This window comes from Maniola hyperantus, chromosome 20 (genome assembly GCF_902806685.2).
Source record: "Maniola hyperantus chromosome 20, iAphHyp1.2, whole genome shotgun sequence".
Taxonomy (NCBI): domain Eukaryota; kingdom Metazoa; phylum Arthropoda; class Insecta; order Lepidoptera; family Nymphalidae; genus Maniola; species Maniola hyperantus.
The window spans coordinates 8,139,069-8,159,449 of NC_048555.1; the positions used below are offsets into that span (position 1 = coordinate 8,139,069).

General features: G+C 38.4%; 1 protein-coding gene across 1 annotated transcript in view; it reads left to right on the forward strand.

Annotated features, from left to right (window-relative positions):
- LOC117991559 (membralin) overlaps positions 1-20,381 on the forward strand; it is a 140,254-nt gene that overhangs the window by 45,545 nt on the left and 74,328 nt on the right. The gene's annotated exons all lie outside the window — the stretch shown is intronic.

Here is a 20,381-nt window from a genome sequence, read left to right on the forward strand (position 1 = left end):
GAAATGGATGAATTAAAAACCTGGAGAGTAATATAGGTTACTATAGGTCTCCTACCTATAGTAACCTATATTACTCTCCAGGTTGGCTCGGAATTTTTAAAAACCTAAATCGACGCCGACGAAATCGCAGACATCGGCTATCGGCATCGGCTAATAACGTTTGTGTTTGTTTGTTGTTGGTTGTGGAGTTATTTAATAGTATTTTACTGGTGCCTAATCACATAATAATAGAATTTAATCTATGTACCTATAAAAAAATAATAGGGTAAAAGATCCGCCAAAAAAGAAACGGATTCGGATACGGATACGGATCTTTTTCTCCCGTGGATATCCGCGGATACGGATACGGATATCCGGAACATCACTAGCTTCATTACAAATGGGACCGTCTAGTGGTCCTCGCCTCCCCCTTACAACGAAGTTCTTAAGTTTTCAATAATTTTAGATTAAAGTAGAAGAAAGACGTGTCTAGTAAGATACTAGTTTCAAATTGATATCAAGTTTGGGAAATCTTATATCTCCGTCAATACTTAGCTCATTTGTTATTAATCCGCGGCAGATAGAAACCCCCAGACGTCGCGTTATCCGAGATCAAAGTTAAAACTTTGCCATAACTTCTTTCGTTGCATTTCACAGAAGGAACTTAAATTTAAGGGAGGCTATAGTATGAGAGTTTTCTTCATATTATTTTCTATTGCGTGACTATTTTTAAAAAAGCATGAAAATGTCTCTAACTGAAATTATGTTATGATTCTAAAATAAGTAAAATGACCGCCATAAAATAATGAAAAAAAAAACCAAGGCAAATAAAAGACAGAATCTGAAAAATAAAACTAGAACTGTGACGACGAACAAGCACTTAGTTTAATTCAAAGGTCAAGGTTCATAAACTGAAGTTTATTATCTCGTAGAAGCGTGTGGATTGCCGTGTAGATTTACCGCCGGGTGTGATGTCCGGACTTAAGGTCCAGGGGTGTAAAACGCCCTACAGGAAAATGACCTGCGAATTTAAACATATTGCCTTTGTGATTAATATTTTTTCTTGTTTTTCTTTTTGTCTTTGTGTGGAACTCCCTACAAACAAGAGACCTATGCCCAGCAGTAGACGTCTATCGGTTGATGATGATGGTGAAGATATCCGTTATTATATTCTAATTAATTGAACTGTTAGGGATGATTTATGCCAATAAGTGACGGGTGCAGGCCGTGCCACGTACGAGGTGCGAATGAGGCACGGATCAAAACATCACGAACATTTTATATGAAGCATGAACTGCCCCCGAAAAATGTGTTTGCATAAATCATCCCTTATCCTGTGAAACACAAAACCAATTTTTTTACAACCTGTAGCATATACTTGTAAGTTGTACTTACGCATTACGTGTTATTGAAGAAATCGAAAATTTTATAAAACAACATTTACCTATTTATTTACATAATGCATAAGATATCTATAAGTAGCTTATTAATCTATGCTACGCAGTAAATACCCCGTGAAACAGTGCGCTTTCCGACAAGGTAATAACAGTAGCTTTACGATAAAGTTAATCAGATACAACATTCGTTCCCTCGAGCAACGTACCTATAGTCCGCGGCAGCTTGAGATGGCAATTGGGGTATGAGGCGAAGGGACCCCCCGCACAACAGCACGTCACCCGCGCTCGCGCGTACCGTGTTATCGCGGGGGCTGTGTGGGTGTGCCGGCCGTTCCCTCCCCGACTGCCATCTCGACCTGTCGCGTACTATACCTAGTTACCTACAGCTTACAGTTAAGATGCATACTGGTAGTGATTTTTTAATGTTTTTAGAAAAATGCAACACTACAGAAAAGTCACTCGTTTTTTTATAACCTCATCTGATTTTGATACTTGACCAGCGTGGTGGACTGCGGCCTAAATCTAAACCCTTCTGATTCTGAAAAGAGACCCGTGCTCAGTAGTAGGCCGGCAATGGGTTGATGACGATGATGATTTTTTTATATATTAATTATTTTAAATTAAAGGCGAGAATCGGAATAAGTACAAGATGGCCGTGATCGCTAATCACATTTTTTTTTTAAATTTATGGACTAGCGCTTGGCTGCAATCAGATCTGCTGGCAAGTGATAATGCAGACTAAGATGGAGCGCGCTTGCCTAGAAGATGCCTATTCATTCACTCTTGACTTCAAGGTAGCTACCCATATTAAAATTGGAGGCGGAAACCATGTACACATATGCAGAAACATGTAGGAACTTAGACACCAGACAGATAATTTTAAAGTTACCGAAGAGCGCATGGAAAGCGATCGCCTCGAGGTGTAATTAGTTCGGTGATCGAGCGGATCAAGTCAAACAATAGTATCGATATCGATGTCTGTAGCCGTATAGTTTTACGGTTTAAGTCAAATAAAACTGCTAACAATCTAAGCATAGAACTAATAAGAAATCTTATTTCGTAGAGCATTTATTTTATTTTATTACATTTTGGCAAAAACAGTAATTACATAGAAAGTACTTAGCTGAATATATAAAATGAAAAGGTGACTGACTGACTGATCTTTCAACGCACAGCTCAAACTACTGGACCCGGGACCGGGCTGCAATTTGACATGCAGATAGCTATTATGACGTAGACATCTTCTAAGAAAGGATTTTTAAAAATACAACCCCTAAGGGGGTAAAATATTGGTTTGAAATTTGTGTAGTCCACGCGGACGGTGTCGCGGGAATTAGCTAGTTACATATAGGTACAAACTTATTTATAAACAAAACACTCTCTACAGTATTACTCGCTATAAGTAATTTGATTGTCACAATATAGACAAAAACTGCCGAGGCTGCCATTCCAGCACCTTACAACCCCAACGACTACCTATTTTTTTATTATTAACGGTTTTTCTATGTGCACTGCCCATTCCTATATCTGCTTCACAACCCACTGAGTTGTCAGTTGGTCTGGTGCTACGGATCTCTTCATTATTATGGATTTGATCACGCAGAGGAACTCTAAGCATAGCTCTCTCTATCGCCCGCTGAGTGACTCTGAGCTTTCTTGGGAGGTCTATAGTTAGCGACCATGTCTCGGATTCATATGCATCACTGGCAACGCACTTGAGATACGTACATTAAATATAATAATTAGGTAAATAAGTGAAATTAGAAACAAATAAATGTAAGAAATTGTGTTTGTCATTGATTACGCAAAGTTGATTTAACTTTCTATGTCATCACAATTCTAACAAGCTATTCAAAACTTCATTATTGACCTGTTTTCCACAGAGATTTGAGCGGTATAAATTTCAAATTGCCTTCATAAAAGAACGGTAACGTAGTGTACGCATTTCGAAATGAAAAAACAACTATAAAGTCGCCTGGGACTGAGCGCAAGCAATATTGCAGGATTCGATTTAAAACTACGCTACGCCGCGGTCCGCTATCAAAGTATACCAATAAAACAAATTTTGAAACACTGCAACTAAGTCCGTTGAAGACATAATTATTTATACTCGAATATTTATTATTTTACCCACTATCTTGAAATGAAGTGAAACTACTGTGATAGACTGACATCTGACTTGATTTAATAATTGTTTGGTTTTAGTTTTTAACGCAACGGCGGCGGCTGCTATGGCATAAAATAACATTAATTCTAAACATGGGTGTCGTGATATGATCAAGAGTTGCAGGCTATGTGCGGCGGTCGCATCCGGCCTCCGGAAGACGCCAATTTACACAAACTGAATTCATCAGTGCTCGTGAAACCTCTTTACCAGGCTTTGATGTGATTGAGCTAGCAAGATCACGTTACTCTATTTTACTTTGACAGCTAGTTGAATCTTTAAAGCGATTACTCTGCTCCAAGATTGGATGCATTTGCACCAACCTTTATAATTTTTAGGGTTCCGTACCTCAAAAGGAAAAACGGAACCTCTATAGGATCACTTTGTTGTCTGTCTGTCTGTCTGTCTGTCTGTCAAGAAACCTACAGGGTACTTCCCGTTGACCTAGAATCATGAAATTTGGCTGGTAGGTAGATCTTATAGCTGCCATTTGTGGCAAAATCTGAAAACCGTGAGTTTAGGGTTAGATCACACAAAAAAAAAATGTGGTCATGAACTAATAATTAGTATTTTCAATTTTCTAAGTAAGATAACTATTTCAAGTGGGGTATCATATGAAAGGTCTTCACCTGTGCATTCTAAAACAGATTTTTATTTATTTTTATCCATCATAGTTTTTCATTTATCGTGCAAAATGTCAAAAAAATACGACTGTACTACGGAACCCTCGTTGCGCGAGCCTGACTCGCACTTGGCCGGTTTTTTTTATCCTTGCCCATTTCTTGTCAACCTTGGAATAAACTTAACAAAAAGTGATATCATTACAAAATTTAACTCAACCAGACTAAGCAGTTTGGTGTAGGTTGGCCTTATTTGAGTGATAGAGAGAGCGAAAGAGAGAGAGAGAAAGGGAGAAGAATGAAAATTTATAAAACTTAAAATTTTATCTTATCTCAGGTCCCGATTTTTCAATCGCTTGATACACATTCAAATCTAATCTAACCATCGATATAAAACTTAATCTTTAACTTTTTTAACTATATAGGCTTGTGCTTGACTGCAATCACACCAAAAAGTAGGAGAATGATTCACACCAAAAAGTAGGAGGATGAATGATTCAGCTTAAGCTGGAGCGCGCCTGCCTGGAAGGTGCCTATAAATTCACTCTTCTTTTGAACTGGGGAATAAAGACGTTTTTAGGTAGAAAGTCTGTCAAAATTATTTAGTTGAGTGTCATTGAAAAAATCTACCATGCCATAACAGATCATCAGCTAGTAAGCAATGCCTAATTCGTAAATTTTTTCAAAATGAAAAAATAATAGCTGAGGGAAATACTGTATTTATCTCGGTAGAGTTCGCGCAACTCATAAAGCTCACAACAGTATCAGATAAAAGTGCGGAATATACACCTCAGATATTTCCGATGGCTGAAATGTTTTCGTTAGTACGTGTGTTTCTGTGTATTCGTCGTGTATCTGTTTCCACGTCGGATGCTGTTCAATTGCATGTGCCGAGTTGTGTTTCACGAATGTACTTTACTCGCGTACTTCTGTGTATATCTGTACGTACTGTTTCTACATGTTTGTCTATCTTTGCGGTCTTGGGATATTTTTCTCGACTGCTGTTTTGAGATCTTTTTCGTTTGTCGTTTACGATGTGATTATTACGATGTACCTAGGTATTTAATGAAAATATGCACCCTGTTTATAGACTAAAAATAAGCTATATCAGAGATTTCACAGCCAACGGCGGGGACGCTGGAAGTGTGAGGATATTGAATTAGCGGTGGATTTTGCATTTTTCCGGGCGAGAGACAAAAAGGCGTGCCGTCGCCGGACGCTGAATCAATTACGTTCCGGGTGACGTGGCGGCGGGCGTAATTCGATCCGTCGGCAAATGTTGATTTGACCGCCGGGCACATCCTCGCCCGCTAAATTCGCCGATACACTGATCCATTTTCACCATTAGCAGTTTGTTAAACCGGTGCCCTAATTAAGCTACGCGCGTCCGCCACAAGGGACCGAGGCGACACGTACAGTCGTTAATGGCACGATGACCTGACGGTGACCCTATTATTGTTGCTATACTTTGTCTTGTACTACCACAAAACATGCATGTCATTAAATTAATTACCGATCCTGTAAGGAGTAAGGATGAACTTGATGCTTGTATAGCAAACAAACATCATGTGATTACTCTTTAATACGCTATAATACGCCACGATACGATATAATACGACCTCGCACCGGAAAAAGTAGCGTTTATTGGACCCCCTAATAGGTGGTCAGACTACATCAACCGAGTCGCACGGAACCGTTGGATACACGTGCACATAACTCTGAGAAGTTAGAGGTGCATGCCTGGGATCGAACCCTCGACCTCCCGGATAGGAGGCGGTCGTCTTAACCATTACGCTATCACGGCTCTACTGTGATGTTGTCGTTGGAGGTTCCGTAGAGTGGATAGATGTGTAAATCAAACACGTGTGAGCTGTTCTATGTCCCGTTTATTACTGCTACTCAATACTAATACATAACCCCACTACATCACCGGGGTGGTTTTGAAAAAAAAAAATGTTGTAATACAATTTTTTTTTTTTTTTTTTGATAATATAAAAATTATTTAATATAAACTTGTTTGATTTCCTTATTACCTGACACATAGAAATAAGCTGTTCGAAACATTCACAATCTTATAGGTAAGTTACAATTTAAAATATAATGTACTTAGTAGGTACAATACGATGGTACATACATGTCATCGTAATGAAATATAAAACCATTAGGCACTTATGATACAATGTTAGGTAGTTACCTACCAGACTACAATAATAATATACTAATAATAACAAGCGTAGGTACCTCGCGTATTCATAAGTAAAGAAACATGAGCTAAACACTAATACTAGGTGACATATGGTTTTGTCCTATTTTTATGGACAGTCTCGACATTTTTACCGTTATGCACTGTAACATTAGGTCCATCTTCACTTAACACTGTATAGGGTCCATCGTATAGCTTATCCAGTTTTTTACCTGTTTCATTTTTGATCAAGATTAAATCATCTTTCTGATACTGAATGGGATTACACTTTTTGTCCCATACATGTTTCCTTTTTAATTTGCTTAAAACTAAATTTTTATGCGCTTCCTTAGATGCTAACTGTAGCCTATACTTAAGCTCAAGTGCATAATTATCTTGGCTGTATAGTGGCTCTACTACATTACTTCTTAAATTACTAGGTAAACTACAACTATTGCCAAATACGAGTTCGTACGGTGTATACTTAGTCTGTGTATGGACAGTAGTATTGAATGAGAAACACCAGAACTGAAGCCACTGACTCCAAGTTTCTGGATGTCCGTCACATAATGTTCGCAAATATGCAGCGAGATGCTTATGAGTGTTTTCTAAGGAGCCTATCGACTCATGGTGATAAGCTGTAGAATTTATTTTTTCAATTTGAAGTAGCTTACATACCTCTTTCATCGTTTCTGACTGAAATTCGCCGCCTTTGTCACTCGCGACAATTTTGGGTAGCCCGTAACGTAACACGAAGTTATTAACAAAGGCTCTTGCCACACTTACTGTATCTTTACGCTGCAAAGGGTACGCCTCGACGTATTTACTTAGCTCGCATTGTAAACTTAAAATATAAACATTACCATCTATATCTTTATCTAAAGGACCTATGATATCTAAATATACTTTTTCGAAAGCTTTCGACGCTGTCGTCGTCACGACCATCGGCTCTACTATATTTCTAGAATACTTATTAGTTTGGCATTTGCCGCACTTACTTACGTATCTCCGTACATCGGATTCTAGCCCTGGCCAGAAGTACTTACCTTTGATGTTGCTGATCATGCGTTGTACACCCGCATGGCCACTCGTAGGTAGTAAGTGATAATCATGTAGTATGCATATCTTTTCTTCCTCATTATGGACTCGTTTTACTCCTTTTAATATATTTATCTGCGGTCCGGACCATTTTTCTCTACTTTTTATCTCATTTATTAACTGTTTTATGAACTCTACATTTCTGTCATCTCTAATTATACATAAATTTTTAATATTCAATTCACTACAAAATACGCTCAATAAATTCGCAAATTCGACTCGCGTAAAATGCGACATATAATTGAGGTTTATGTAGATAGACTGAGTTGACTCCTCATATGCTAAACATTCTCTTTCATATGATAATTTCCTCTTACTCAATTTACTTCCTAACATAAATTTCAATTCTACGTAATCACTCGGTTTCCTTAGTATCTCTGCGACTCTTGGTTGGCCAGACCTTGATTCGACAGGTATACAAGGATCCCTCATGTCTACCTTCCTATTCAACTCCTCTTTATCTAATCTAGCTTTCTGAGCTCTTGTCATTACTAAGCTAACTTTACTATTCAATGATTTTAATTCTTCCGAACTTATGGTCACCCTACTCAGAGCGTCTGCGACGTTATCACTGCCTTTTACATACTCAATTTTAAAGTCGTACTCCTCTAACTGCAATCTGAATTTTAAAAGTCTTGTTGACGGATCTTTCATGCCAAATAAATAAATTAGAGGTTTATGGTCGGTTTTAATGATAAATTGCTTACCGTATAGGTATGGTCTAAAATGTTTTATACTCCAAACTATCGCCAAAAGCTCTTTTTGAATTATTGGATAGTTTAATTCCGCTTTATTTAGAGGTCTACTAGCGTAGGCTACGGGTTTTAAATCTTTATTACACAAAACTGAACCGATAGCTATGCCTGACGCGTCAGTTTGAAGAACGAAAGTGTTATTATCAGAAAAATCTGGGTATTGCAAAATGGGGGGTGTAATTAATTTATTTTTCAATATTTCGAAACTATTTTGACATTCTTGTGACCATGAAAATATTGCATTTTTCCGGCATAATTTATTTAATGGTAAGGTGATTTCAGAAAAATGTGGAATGAATTTTCTATAATAATTGCAAAACGCTACAAATCGTCTAACCTCGTCTGAATTTGTAGGTATCGGGTAGTGTTGTAGCACTCTTACTTTTTCTGGATCGGGTAGAACACCCTCAGCTGACACCACGTGACCTAAATATAGTAACTGTGTTTTCATAAATTCGCACTTAAGTGGGTTAAGCTTAAGGTTCATTTTTCTGAGCCGTTCAAATATACTTATTAAATTTTTATTGTGAGTTTCCCTGTTTCTCCCAAATACTATTAGATCATCGCAGTAAATAAAACACTTTTCGAAGGTTAATCCTGACATTGCTATTGACATAACTCTAGAGAATGCATTAGGACTAATTTTTAAACCCATGGCTAGACGCTTCATTCTGTATTGCCCAGTACTCGTGGCAAAACTGGTAATATCCCTACTCTCGGGGTTTAAACTGACCTGATAAAATCCTTGATACAAATCCAAATGAGTGAAATAAATACACCCTGAAAGTGAATCTAAGATGTCCATTATATTTGGTAAAGGAAACTTATCGTCCTGAATTGACTCATTAACCTTCCTATAATCTATCACTAAACGCCATTTTTTCCCGTTTTCTGACTTTTTAGGCACCAGTAATATTGGGCTATTCCATTCGCTATTAGATGGTTCTATTATGTCGTCATCGAGCATACGTTGTACTTGTTTATTAATTTCTTGCTTCGATGCCTGTGGCAAGCGATAAGGTTTTGTATACACGGGTTTGGTGTCGGGTTTCACCATAATCGACTGTTCTACAACGTTCGATACACCTAGCTTGTCACCTTCTAAGAAAAATATGTCTGAGTATTTAGAGCATATTATTTGAAGCGATTTTTTCGCGGTGGGGTCTAAATGGTCCAATTTCAATTCTGCTAATAATTTTTTAACACGGCTAACATGTTTTTGAGATTCGCTAAATGAACATAGGTTATAGTTTTCTAAATAGTCAATGTTTCCCGATTGAATAATACTCGATTTAAGTATTTTTATAGGCTTTTCATCCGTATTCATTATTTTTACTGGTATTTTACCTCTATTCGGCTTTACGATACAACCTGCCAGAAATACGTTTTCATGTAATTGTTTCGGATGTATAACACAATCTTTATATAAGCTTTTACTAACACTCAAATAATGAATTGACTCGCTACGTGATGGAATAGTTAAGTATTCGTCCGACTCTACGGTTTTGCTAGTAGACTTACATATTCTTAAGGTACATGTTTCATAATAATTAAATTGTAACGTAAGTCTGTTCGTAGGCAAGTCTATGTTTGCATTATAAGTTCTGAGAAAGTCTAGCCCGATAATTCCATCCGCTCCGCATGGAACGTTATCGAATAGGTATAACTTGTGGCGAAATATGAAACCGTTTGCTGACTGTAGTGGAACATACGCTAAGCATGTCGACTGTATTTTTCCACCTATACCTTTTATAACTGTAGTACTTTGATACTTTTTTACTTGATTTTGAATAATCTGACTATTTATGATAGATAAAGATGCCCCTGTGTCCAATAAAAATTTGCATTTCCGATTACCGATAAACAAATATATGAAATCTAACCCTTCACATACTAAAGCATAATTAGGCTCGAAAAAACTCTGCTAAATTTATATCTTGCTCCTCCTTTTGCTCAGACGCTGTGACGTAAGCATTTCCCTGACGGTGATTATTATTTGAGTTGCCTCTATAAAACCTGGTGTTATTTCTTGGGTATCTGGACTGGTTGTAGTACCTCGTAGGTGTGGTCCTAGCACGATAATTATAGTTATAATAACCTCTCCTTACCTGTGGTGTGGGCTGATATGCGCCTCGGTGAGGGCCACTCGTACGGTGGAAGTTTCGACGTCCCCGACTGTACCTGGGGTAACGAAATGACTGATTCCGGCCTTGCGAATATGAGTAGACCCCGTTGTTGGACGATGTCCCGGCGGTGGCCAGCTCCTCATCCTCCGCTGCGCGTACTGCGTCTTTCAACTCGCTGTAATTCCTGGCTGATATTATGGTGCTCAGCCTTCGGTTACGAAGGCCATCCGCAAACCTCTTTATTGCTAGTTTCTCGTTTATAGGTCTCAATATATCACGTGCCTTCTGATTTTCTTCGGCTTGTGATATGGTGAGGCCTATAAAGAGCTCCTCCAGCTTTTCACCATAAGCGCTAATAGACATATTGTTCTGTGTTAAATTGTTTATTTGGGACAGCAATGAATTGGCAGACTTTTTTGTAAGCAAATATTTTTTCATGTCTGATAGCAAATTGTCAATAGTGGAATATTCGGAATTAAGTTTTAATTTCGCGGTTTTTGATAGTCTAGTTTTTAATATAAAAGAAATTAGCAACCCCTTGCTGTCCTGACCTTTTAGATAACTGCTATACATTTCGATGCTGTCTATTATCTGTTCTATATTCTCTTGTTTACCATCCATTACCGGGATTAAAGTACTCGCCGTTTTTAGGTCGAAGTTATCCATTTTTTCGAATGATGACTGTTCTATATTCTCTTGCTTACCAGTCATTTTTTCGACTGATGACTTATCATAGCTTAATATTTTAAGAAAAGTTTCCTCAATGTTTTCACACAGTTTTTGTATGACTAATGATGAATATTCTAAATCCTTTTCATTTAATTGCGTGATAAATGTTTTATAATTTTCGTATATTTCTAACGCTTTTCTTACCTTGCTTAATCCTATTTCCTCTAGCCTCCTATCTGGTCCTAATTTCCTAATGCTTACTCTTAAGTACTCTAATTCACTATTTATATTACTTAAATGTTTTTCCATTAAGTCTATACACTGTCCATTTTCTCAATAGTTTTTACAATAAATCTATACTGTTCATTTTCTCACCGCACTTCCCGCACTTTACGCACTTTCCGCACTTTACGCGCACATCACTTTAATTGTCACACATTATACTCGACTCTCCTCTCGATCTCCTCTCGTAGACATCCGCTCCTGCAGCCTCCTTATAAAGTCCGCTCTCACTCCTTCATTAATCCAGTTCCTGTGGCATTGTCTGTATTTAGCAACTCCTATAAAAATAGCTGCTGCGCTGCATATCGCCAATATTGCTGCCATCATTATATTGTTTGTGTACATGGGGTGGTCCATGTTGGAGTCTCCATTTTGTGATATCACCTCTTTGTTCTCGCATACACACTTGGAGCACTTTGGTCCCATTTTTGTAATTATTTTAATGTTATTCCCGACACGTGTTGCTATCGCGGTGCGAGCGGCCGCTACTCCCCGTGCAAAAGTCCGCTCGCTGTCACGGTCGCCATGTGATGTTGTCGTTGGAGGTTCCGTAGAGTGGATAGATGTGTAAATCAAACACGTGTGAGCTGTTCTATGTCCCGTTTATTACTGCTACTCAATACTAATACATAACCCCACTACACTACGATCACTTTTTCCAAAAAAAATTTAACCGGAGTCATAGAACTTGACTTGGATTCTCGGCTCCAATGAATTCGTAACAGCATAAAAGGCGTATTATGGCTCAATGTGTAACAAGCTTTTCGTTCAGTGCAGGTGCCTAATGGCTTGCAAGTGTATCTCGAGCTTTAGTATCACTTTTGTTATACCGACGACATTAATCTACTCAACGCTGCCTGCGGCGGGAATCTCGCAACAGATTGTAGGTGAGCGGCAAAGAGGATTACCGAAATTAACCTCTTCAGCGGCTCTAATGATTGACTCCTCTTCCACTTCAATGCTAGGGGCGCCCTCGCGAAACGGAAAGCGGCTTGTGCTAATAATCCCTATTATAATATCGAAGATGTTGCTTCGATAAGAATTGAGAAATTGTTTTGCAATATACTACACTTCAAAAATTATTATATTTTATTTATCTTCTTCAGAGGATTTGAGTTATAATCGAATCTGAGTTTTAAGGTCAATTTGCTCCTAATGTTCTAGTTGATATTGAGGATTCTAAAGTAATTTATACCATCAACCGATTTAGAATGTGTGGTAGAAGCCTGTAATGGGTATAGTTCTAGCAGTCAAATTACTGAAGGAATCGCTGATTTTCTCTCATATTGCTTTCATGACACGGCAGGTCGTTTTCTATTGTTCTTTTGTAAACTCAACGATATGCACATACATAACGCACAAGTAATAAACTTTGAGATCAAGATCATAGTATGTAGGGAAATGTTGGAAAAAACATAAATTATTTATTAAATTAATGACCATAAGAAGTTTGTATGAAAAAAGGCGCAGTGCACATCGGCAGAATGAAGAGGAGCCAAGCCGCGGCGTCTTTCTTGGTAACAATTTAAAATAACCTTTAGCATAGTGGCGGCGGCGCGCGGTTTGCTTCGTATTCTTTGGTTCTCCTATATTATGTTTTCAGTATACCAAATTCATCGTATATACGTAAAGTTTTTTTGTTACCAAAAATAAGGTCCTTCTCCACTCCGTCTGTGGGCGCTGGCCCTTAGATTACGCGAATTAAACCGTATTGAAGTTCTTTAGTTGAAGTACGGATCAATAAGCAATTCTCGTACAGATATTTACCTACTGATATTTTAGCTTCTGTTTTAGTTTCTAAAGTTATAATTAGGGTTTGGTATTGTCGTACAAAGTTTTACAAAAGCGTTTGATCATGAAAATAACAGATCATGAATAAAAAATAAAAAAAACTTTGTTGTTTGTCTGTCTGTCTGTCTGTCTGTCTGTCTGTCTGTCTGTCTGTCAAGAAACCTACAGGGTACTTCCCGTTGACCTAGAATCATGAAATTTGGCAGGAAGGTGGGTCTTATAGCTGATATTTGGGGAAAAATCTGAAAACCGTAAATTTAGGGTTAGATCACACAAAAAAATTAAATTGTGGTCATGAACTAATAATTAGTATTTTCAACTTTCGAAGTGAGTGACTATATCAAGTGGGGTATCATATAAAAGGACTTCACCTGTACATTCTAAAACAGATTTTTATTTATTTTTATGCATCATAGTTTTTGAATTATCGTGCAAAATGTCGAAACAATACGACTGTAGTACGGAACCCTCATTGCGCGAGCCTGACTCGCACTTGGCTGGTTTTTTTATTAATTAATTAATAGGTAATGTTTTTTTGAGTTTTAGAAATCATCACCAAAATGAAGATGGAAATAAACAAAAAATGTTTCTCAATTTATCCCTATAAACGTGACTGAAAAGAATTTTCGTCGCAGTCAAATTCCACATTCTAATATCCAACATAATATCCTAGGATCTTAGGTCGGTGTAGTGCAAACCTGAACAGATTAGATTGAAGGACCATCTTCGTGAGCTAATCTGGATAAGGCGAGGACACAATGGGCTTTATTAACAAGCATGCTCGATACAAATTGGCGTTGAACCGATACGCTCGCTTCGGTACCCACCTTCACAAGATCACCTGTTCCACTTTGATAATAAGGACTATTTTCCTATGAAACGAATATCGTTTCTCTAGACGGCTTTAACAAATGTGTATGTCCCGAAACGTAGTTCAGGCGGGAGTAATCTCGCTGAACGAGAAAGTTTTTACTATGCTTTTGGTACTTGGTGGTTGATACTTAGATTATCACTTTAGTTTATTGCCTCCCGCTCTTAGTCTGCGCAGAGTATGAATAAATTTTGTCGTACTATTTTTTTAGGGCGGCTCAACATGTGGCTTAACTTTATACTTGTTATTAAATTAAATGTATGAAACAGTTTAGAAGGCTTTAAATTATTTTCATTGGATATAAATTATTCTATCATTTTTGATAAATATAAGTACATATATAATTTCAGTGGTTCTCTGAATGGTTTGTTAGTGTAAGTGTAAAGGCTGTTTTACGGTGAAGCAACAACATTGCGGCATGCTATGGGGCAGTCTATTTTATGAAAAGGAAATATCGTGCTGTAGAATTGGAATATTTTGATACGGCAATCTGTCGACAATAATCTTGCCACGTTTTAAATTATTATTATACCTAATGTAAATAACAGGTACATACCACGATTTATATGATGGTTTTTAGTTTTAGATATTTCGACTTAGTTGCATGAGTCGTGTCGTTGTCACGACGGCACCAATGTCGTTAAACCAGGAAATAAGCCTAAAATCATTATTTTAAATTATTGTTCTATACGGCCCTGTGACATGCCCCAATGTCGTAATAAGTTGCTCGGGTGTGAATGAAGCTTAAGAAACATCAAGCATGACTACAGTTCACGACAGTTAGAGAACTTGTAATAAAACGTTGAGGCTTCGACGTCACTGGCAGGTGTCAAATGTTCCTACATTTGACGCTAGGTAGCCTATGAATCGCCTATTATTCTTTGATTTCACCATACCCATTGCCCATAGCCTAATATATAACATACTGTCGATTTAGGATCGAATCGAGAGTTCCGTCACTCTAGTTCACTCTGGCAAGACAGACCATTGTCGAATTTATTCTTGTAAAATTCTAAGTCGAACCCAGCGCTGCGCGTTCTATCAACAAAACTTGTAACACCGGCAGCCCCGTTTGTAGAGATCCGTATCCGAAGGATCCCAACGGGATCCTATTACTAAGCCTCCGCTGTCCGTTTGTCGGTCCGTCCGTCCGTCTGTCTGTCTGTCTGTCTGTCCGTCAGCGGGCTGTATCTCGTGAACCGTAATAGGTAGAAACTTGAAATGTTCACAGTATGTGTATTTCTATTGCCGCTATAACAAAAAATAATAGAGATAATAAAGTTTGCATCATAAAAATTTCTTGTATGATGGTACGATCCCTTGGTGTGCGAGTCCGTCTCGTACTTGGCTGATTTTTGGCTATTGCCATGTAACCCCGCAGCGCTAAGTTTGGGCGCTAAGCCGTGCATCGGATATCCGCCTTTACGAGCTCGTTAGTGACGGTAATCGCGTTGCAGGAGCCGGATTACGCCTGTGCATTATTAGTGTTTTTATTGATTCACTCGCCTCCCGTCGTAAACTGAGATTATTATTCGCGACGACCCCTCCCCACCCCGCCACCCGCGCGTCTCACCCGTGACTTGTTTTGTTACTTAATCGCAACGATAACAACATTTAACGACGGCTAGGTGACTGGCGAAATTCCACTTCGATGTTTAGTACTCATTCAATTTCATTAACCATTTATCCACTTAATGATCCAGATCCTAAGGGAGTGATTCAATGACTGGCTACACATAAAATTAAACCTTGGCGTGACACGGTGTTACAAGGTTGGTCTTTGTCCTTCATTAAATAAAAAAGGTCCCTCAACATCTAAAAGTTACCATTTTATCATTACTTATTATAATAAATGCGATAGTGTTATTGTTTGTTGGTTTGTTTGTTTTCTGTTTTGTCCTTCAATTACGTCGCAACGGGGCGACGGATCGATGTTATTTCTTGCATGGGTCGGTATAGCTAAAGACCTGTACTTTTATCCAGGAAACCAAAGAGTTCCCACGGGATTTTTAAAAACCTAAATCTACGTGGACGAAGTCATAGGCACCAGCTAGTACTTACTAAAGGTAAGTCTAAGTTTGCCTAAAGATTACGATTCTATAGATACTCACTATAATTTCCGATTATTTTGCCTTTCGATAATACGAACCACGCCGTAACGGAGCAACGAATCGACGTGATTTTCGCATTGATATAATTAAAGACCTGAAGATACCACTAGATTACAACATGGGGTTATTCACGGGGCGGACCAACAAGTTCCTAAAAGGCCGGCAATGCATCGGCGGTTCCTCTGGTGCTGCAAATGTTCATGGGCGGCGGTAATCACTTAACATCAGGTGACCCGCCTTCTCGTTTGCTCGCTCACTCTATTAAAAAAAAAGATAGGCTTACTTATTATCCCGGAAAATCAAAGAGTTCCCACGGGATTATTAAAACCTAAATCAAAGCGAACGAACGGCGGGCATCAGCTAGTTTATAATATGGATAGTGTACATAGATAGCTACATTAAAACGCCAACAATCTAATACAAATGTCTAAGAAGAACCTTAAAACGGCACTGGAGCCATTATTCTCAATTTGTGCCAAGTTCAAGGAAGCGGACGACAGACGCCGCGGGTGTCCCCCTTGATTAAACTAGGAAGAAGTAACAATTTGTGTGCTGTTCACCTCCGGCAAGGATTGCTCCTCAAGCTGGATCCGAGTGTGCGTTTTCATTTTATCGTATGCTGACTGATAATGAAATCTGAGCGGAAAACTGTCTGATATCTACTCATCTTTGATTAAAGAGGTAAAGAAATTTTCTGCTCCCTTAGAGAATTTATTTAAATTAAAACAAACATTATTTTTTCGTTCGTAATATATACCTTACTAGTGATGCCAGTGACTTCGTCCGACTTGATTTTCTGGAATAAAAAGTAGCATATGTCACTCTCCAGGTCTTTAACTATAGTCTATACCCATGAAAAAAATCACGTCAATCTGTGGCTCTATTGTGACGTGGTTGAAGGACAGACCAACAAACAAACACACTTTCGCATTTTAGTTTGTCTCCAGTCTCGTCAAACTAAACTGCACATCAGATTGTTGGTGTGTCCAGTTCTTAAACTATACCCATGCAAAAAATCTCGTCGATCTGTTGCTCCGTTGCGACGTGATTGAAGGACAAATCAACAAACCAACAAATAAACACACATTCGCATCTATAATATAGGTAGTGATGTGCAAATTAAATTAACAATCAATCAGGGAAGGAGTCCATGATAAAAACTTGGTTTCTTCAAGACTCCTCCGATATTTGAATATATGGATTGAGCTGATGCAAATGTTAATCGTTTTAAAATCGTCAATTTCCAAAGATTCAGGGATGCAATGGAAAATTATTGCAGCTACGAGTATCAGACACATTTTCAGCATTGAATATTTGATTGTTCTATCATCAAATTATTTCGTGTTAGCAGTGTTTCGCGCGTGCCTCTCACCCATCTCTGGCGATCTACGTCTCGTGCCGGAATTAAAATTAATAGCGGACGCCGTCACGTCGTTCGGCCGGCCCCGTCTCGACCCGCGCGGTAATTTGTTTACTCGCCTCGCTCCGGATTACTTCGCACGCTCCGCTGAATTGGTAACAGCCGTGACTTTTCAGCTGCGAACGATAGAGCAAACTTCCACATCTGTCCAAAAAAAGCTTATGAGACGGACCTGAAATCGGATATAACAAGAGCAAGACCTTTTCTTACCTTGTTAATTGAGTATGAAAAATTAGTACGAAGTCCCATTTTAATTCAATTCCGTGTCGCTTTGTGCAGTTCATACAAATCGTTTTCATCCCACAATTAATTTATTATTGCATCCTCAGTTTACATCCAGTTAAATGATCTGTAACAGCGACATTTACATCGGTATACATGTAAGGAGTGTAAGTAATTAATTCGGAGTCAGCCCTAATTGTGCGAACATGGTTAGGAGGTAGTTCGGCGTTGGACTCGTGACTGGTAACATGTTCATCGTATCAGTGGCGCCTCATCAACATGCAAATAGGGCTGCCGCGGCGCCGGACAGTTGCCGTATTGTATTGAGTTATATCCCCGCTGTGATTGTCTGAGTTCTGAGGGTTGACTGCCTAATTCCTGTGGAGTTTGTTGATGTGGTTATACTTTGGGAGTCTCAATGTTTGATATCTATACTTCTATACCAATTTGTTACTTTATATTATGTAGGTATAACTGCAATTTCCGGGATGAAAAGTATCCTGTGTCAGTTTCTGGGATGCAAGTTAACCGTGTATTAAATTCCATAAAAATCGGTTATACGGTTGATCCCTTTAAGAAAACTATGGTAACTCTTTGATTTTCCAGGACAAAAAGTGGTCCCTGGGATGTGAGCTATCCCTATACCTTTTATCAAAATTGAATTAATAAATGGACCATGAAAAGCTAGCAGACAGACAGACAGGCAGACACACTTTCGCTTTTATAATATTAAGTATGGATTCAAAACAAAAAAAATAGAGGTGGTATTCATGGAAGATTTAAAACTGACCTACAGTTTTAAATCCTAAACCAGTCTAGGCGGTGTCGCGCACTAAGCGACTAATAAACTCCTGGCGCCGCTCATGTTTCGCTCGTTAGCGAGTAATTGTCGACACCTAATTAGCGCGACTCTGCGGAACTTGATGCTTACCGGTGACCGCTTACATATGGCACGCGATTTTTTATGTCAACTGAGATCGCTAAAATAAGTCGATTACATTCACATAAAAGAATTGACAACCTAGCTCTATATTATATTCTGAAACTTCGTTTTAATGCTCTTGAGCGGTCTAAACCAAAAAAAGTGTAAAAGTTTTATAGAAATTTCACTGTAGATGGCATTTTCATTGAAACGCGAAAAAATTGTAATATGTGTGGGTTTAACTAATTTATATTATATGGTAAAATCTTAGAAATCTATAAATTAGGTAGTAATTCTACCTTCAATGAACTTTTGCACCCGGCGAAATTTCGCTGCTACCATGGATATATTCGCAGCCTACTTAACTTTTATAGGTATATGTACAAAACCATTTTGCATCGCTGTCGCTGAGAATTCGCATAGTCTAGAAAAAAGCACTAAGAAAAAATCACTTGACTGTCCAAATTATTTCTCTTTATTTATAACATAGTTCATGGACATTTTGGGTGTCCTACACCAGTCTAGGTTATGTCCCACTGCACCTCGAGCGGCTAATAAGCTCGTAGCGTTTCTCGGGTGTCAGTCGTTAGCGGGTAATTGTCGACACCTAGTTAGCCCAACACCCGACACCCGACACCCGACACCCGACGCTCGACGGTGACGCTCACATATGACCCGCGATATTTAATGTCGACTTGCACCGCTAAAATATGCGACTGTACTTTGCTACTTGAGGTAGTGAAATTGCAAGCTGGGTTCCTCCACGGGTCTAATTACATTGTAATGTAATGTCTCGCGAGATTGGTAACTACCTAACTTATTTTCACACGACTGTCCAGGAAAGGAGTGTAATGTTTTCAGGGTTCATGTATTTGAGTTTTCTTTACTCTACCATAACTTCTAAATGTCTGAACGGATTTGGATGTATAGGTTGGGCATCGTTAGAATCATTACATCATCCCGAGTGACACTGGCTATAACTTATTTTAAATTTCGATATTTTTGGCGCCATTTTCAAAAGTTAGTTTTTGGCGGCACATTCGTGTTTTTTTTAAATTTTACTTGTAGGTCGTAGTTAAAGTTAGTTTGAAAACCATTTTTCTTCATTGCAAAAGGTCTGCTTTCTCAGCAAAACCACAGTGGTTTACGCCGTAGCACGCTGTAGCTACATATATATTGGATACGGCGTGCTGTGGCGGTTCTTTTACTAAAATGTTTATTAAGACCCGGTTCCAGTTAAGCGAAATCTGCGGAGAGAAGCGAAGATGTATTCAGCAGACCAGAAATTCAGATTATTGATGGATGACGTGAAAAAATTATCACGTTATTTACTAACATCCTGATTAATCTGCCAGTGCTAAACTAATTTCCGCCCATCTCTGATTTAGTGGATACCGACCTTATTGTTATCCTACTAGTAAAAAAGGAAACTAGTATTAGTTAAACTTTATCTTGCACCCTAAGGATTTGTTTATATTTGCGCAAATTGATCCAAGGCGCGTAACTACACTATTGAATGTAACTGTAATTAAATCGTTACACCTGTGAACTTCTTAATTCTACAGAAAGTATTGTACATCGACCTTTAGAAAGAGATAGCGGTTTCGTAGAGCGTTGTCTCTGTTGTTGAGACCGACAAAACGTCATATTGATATGAGTGACAGAGTCAACGCTCTACAAAGCCGAAACCTCTTTCTAGAGGTCGATGTCCAATATTTCCTGTCTGTACTAAATATGCCAGCTTGCAATCATAATTAATATCATGTGCAGTG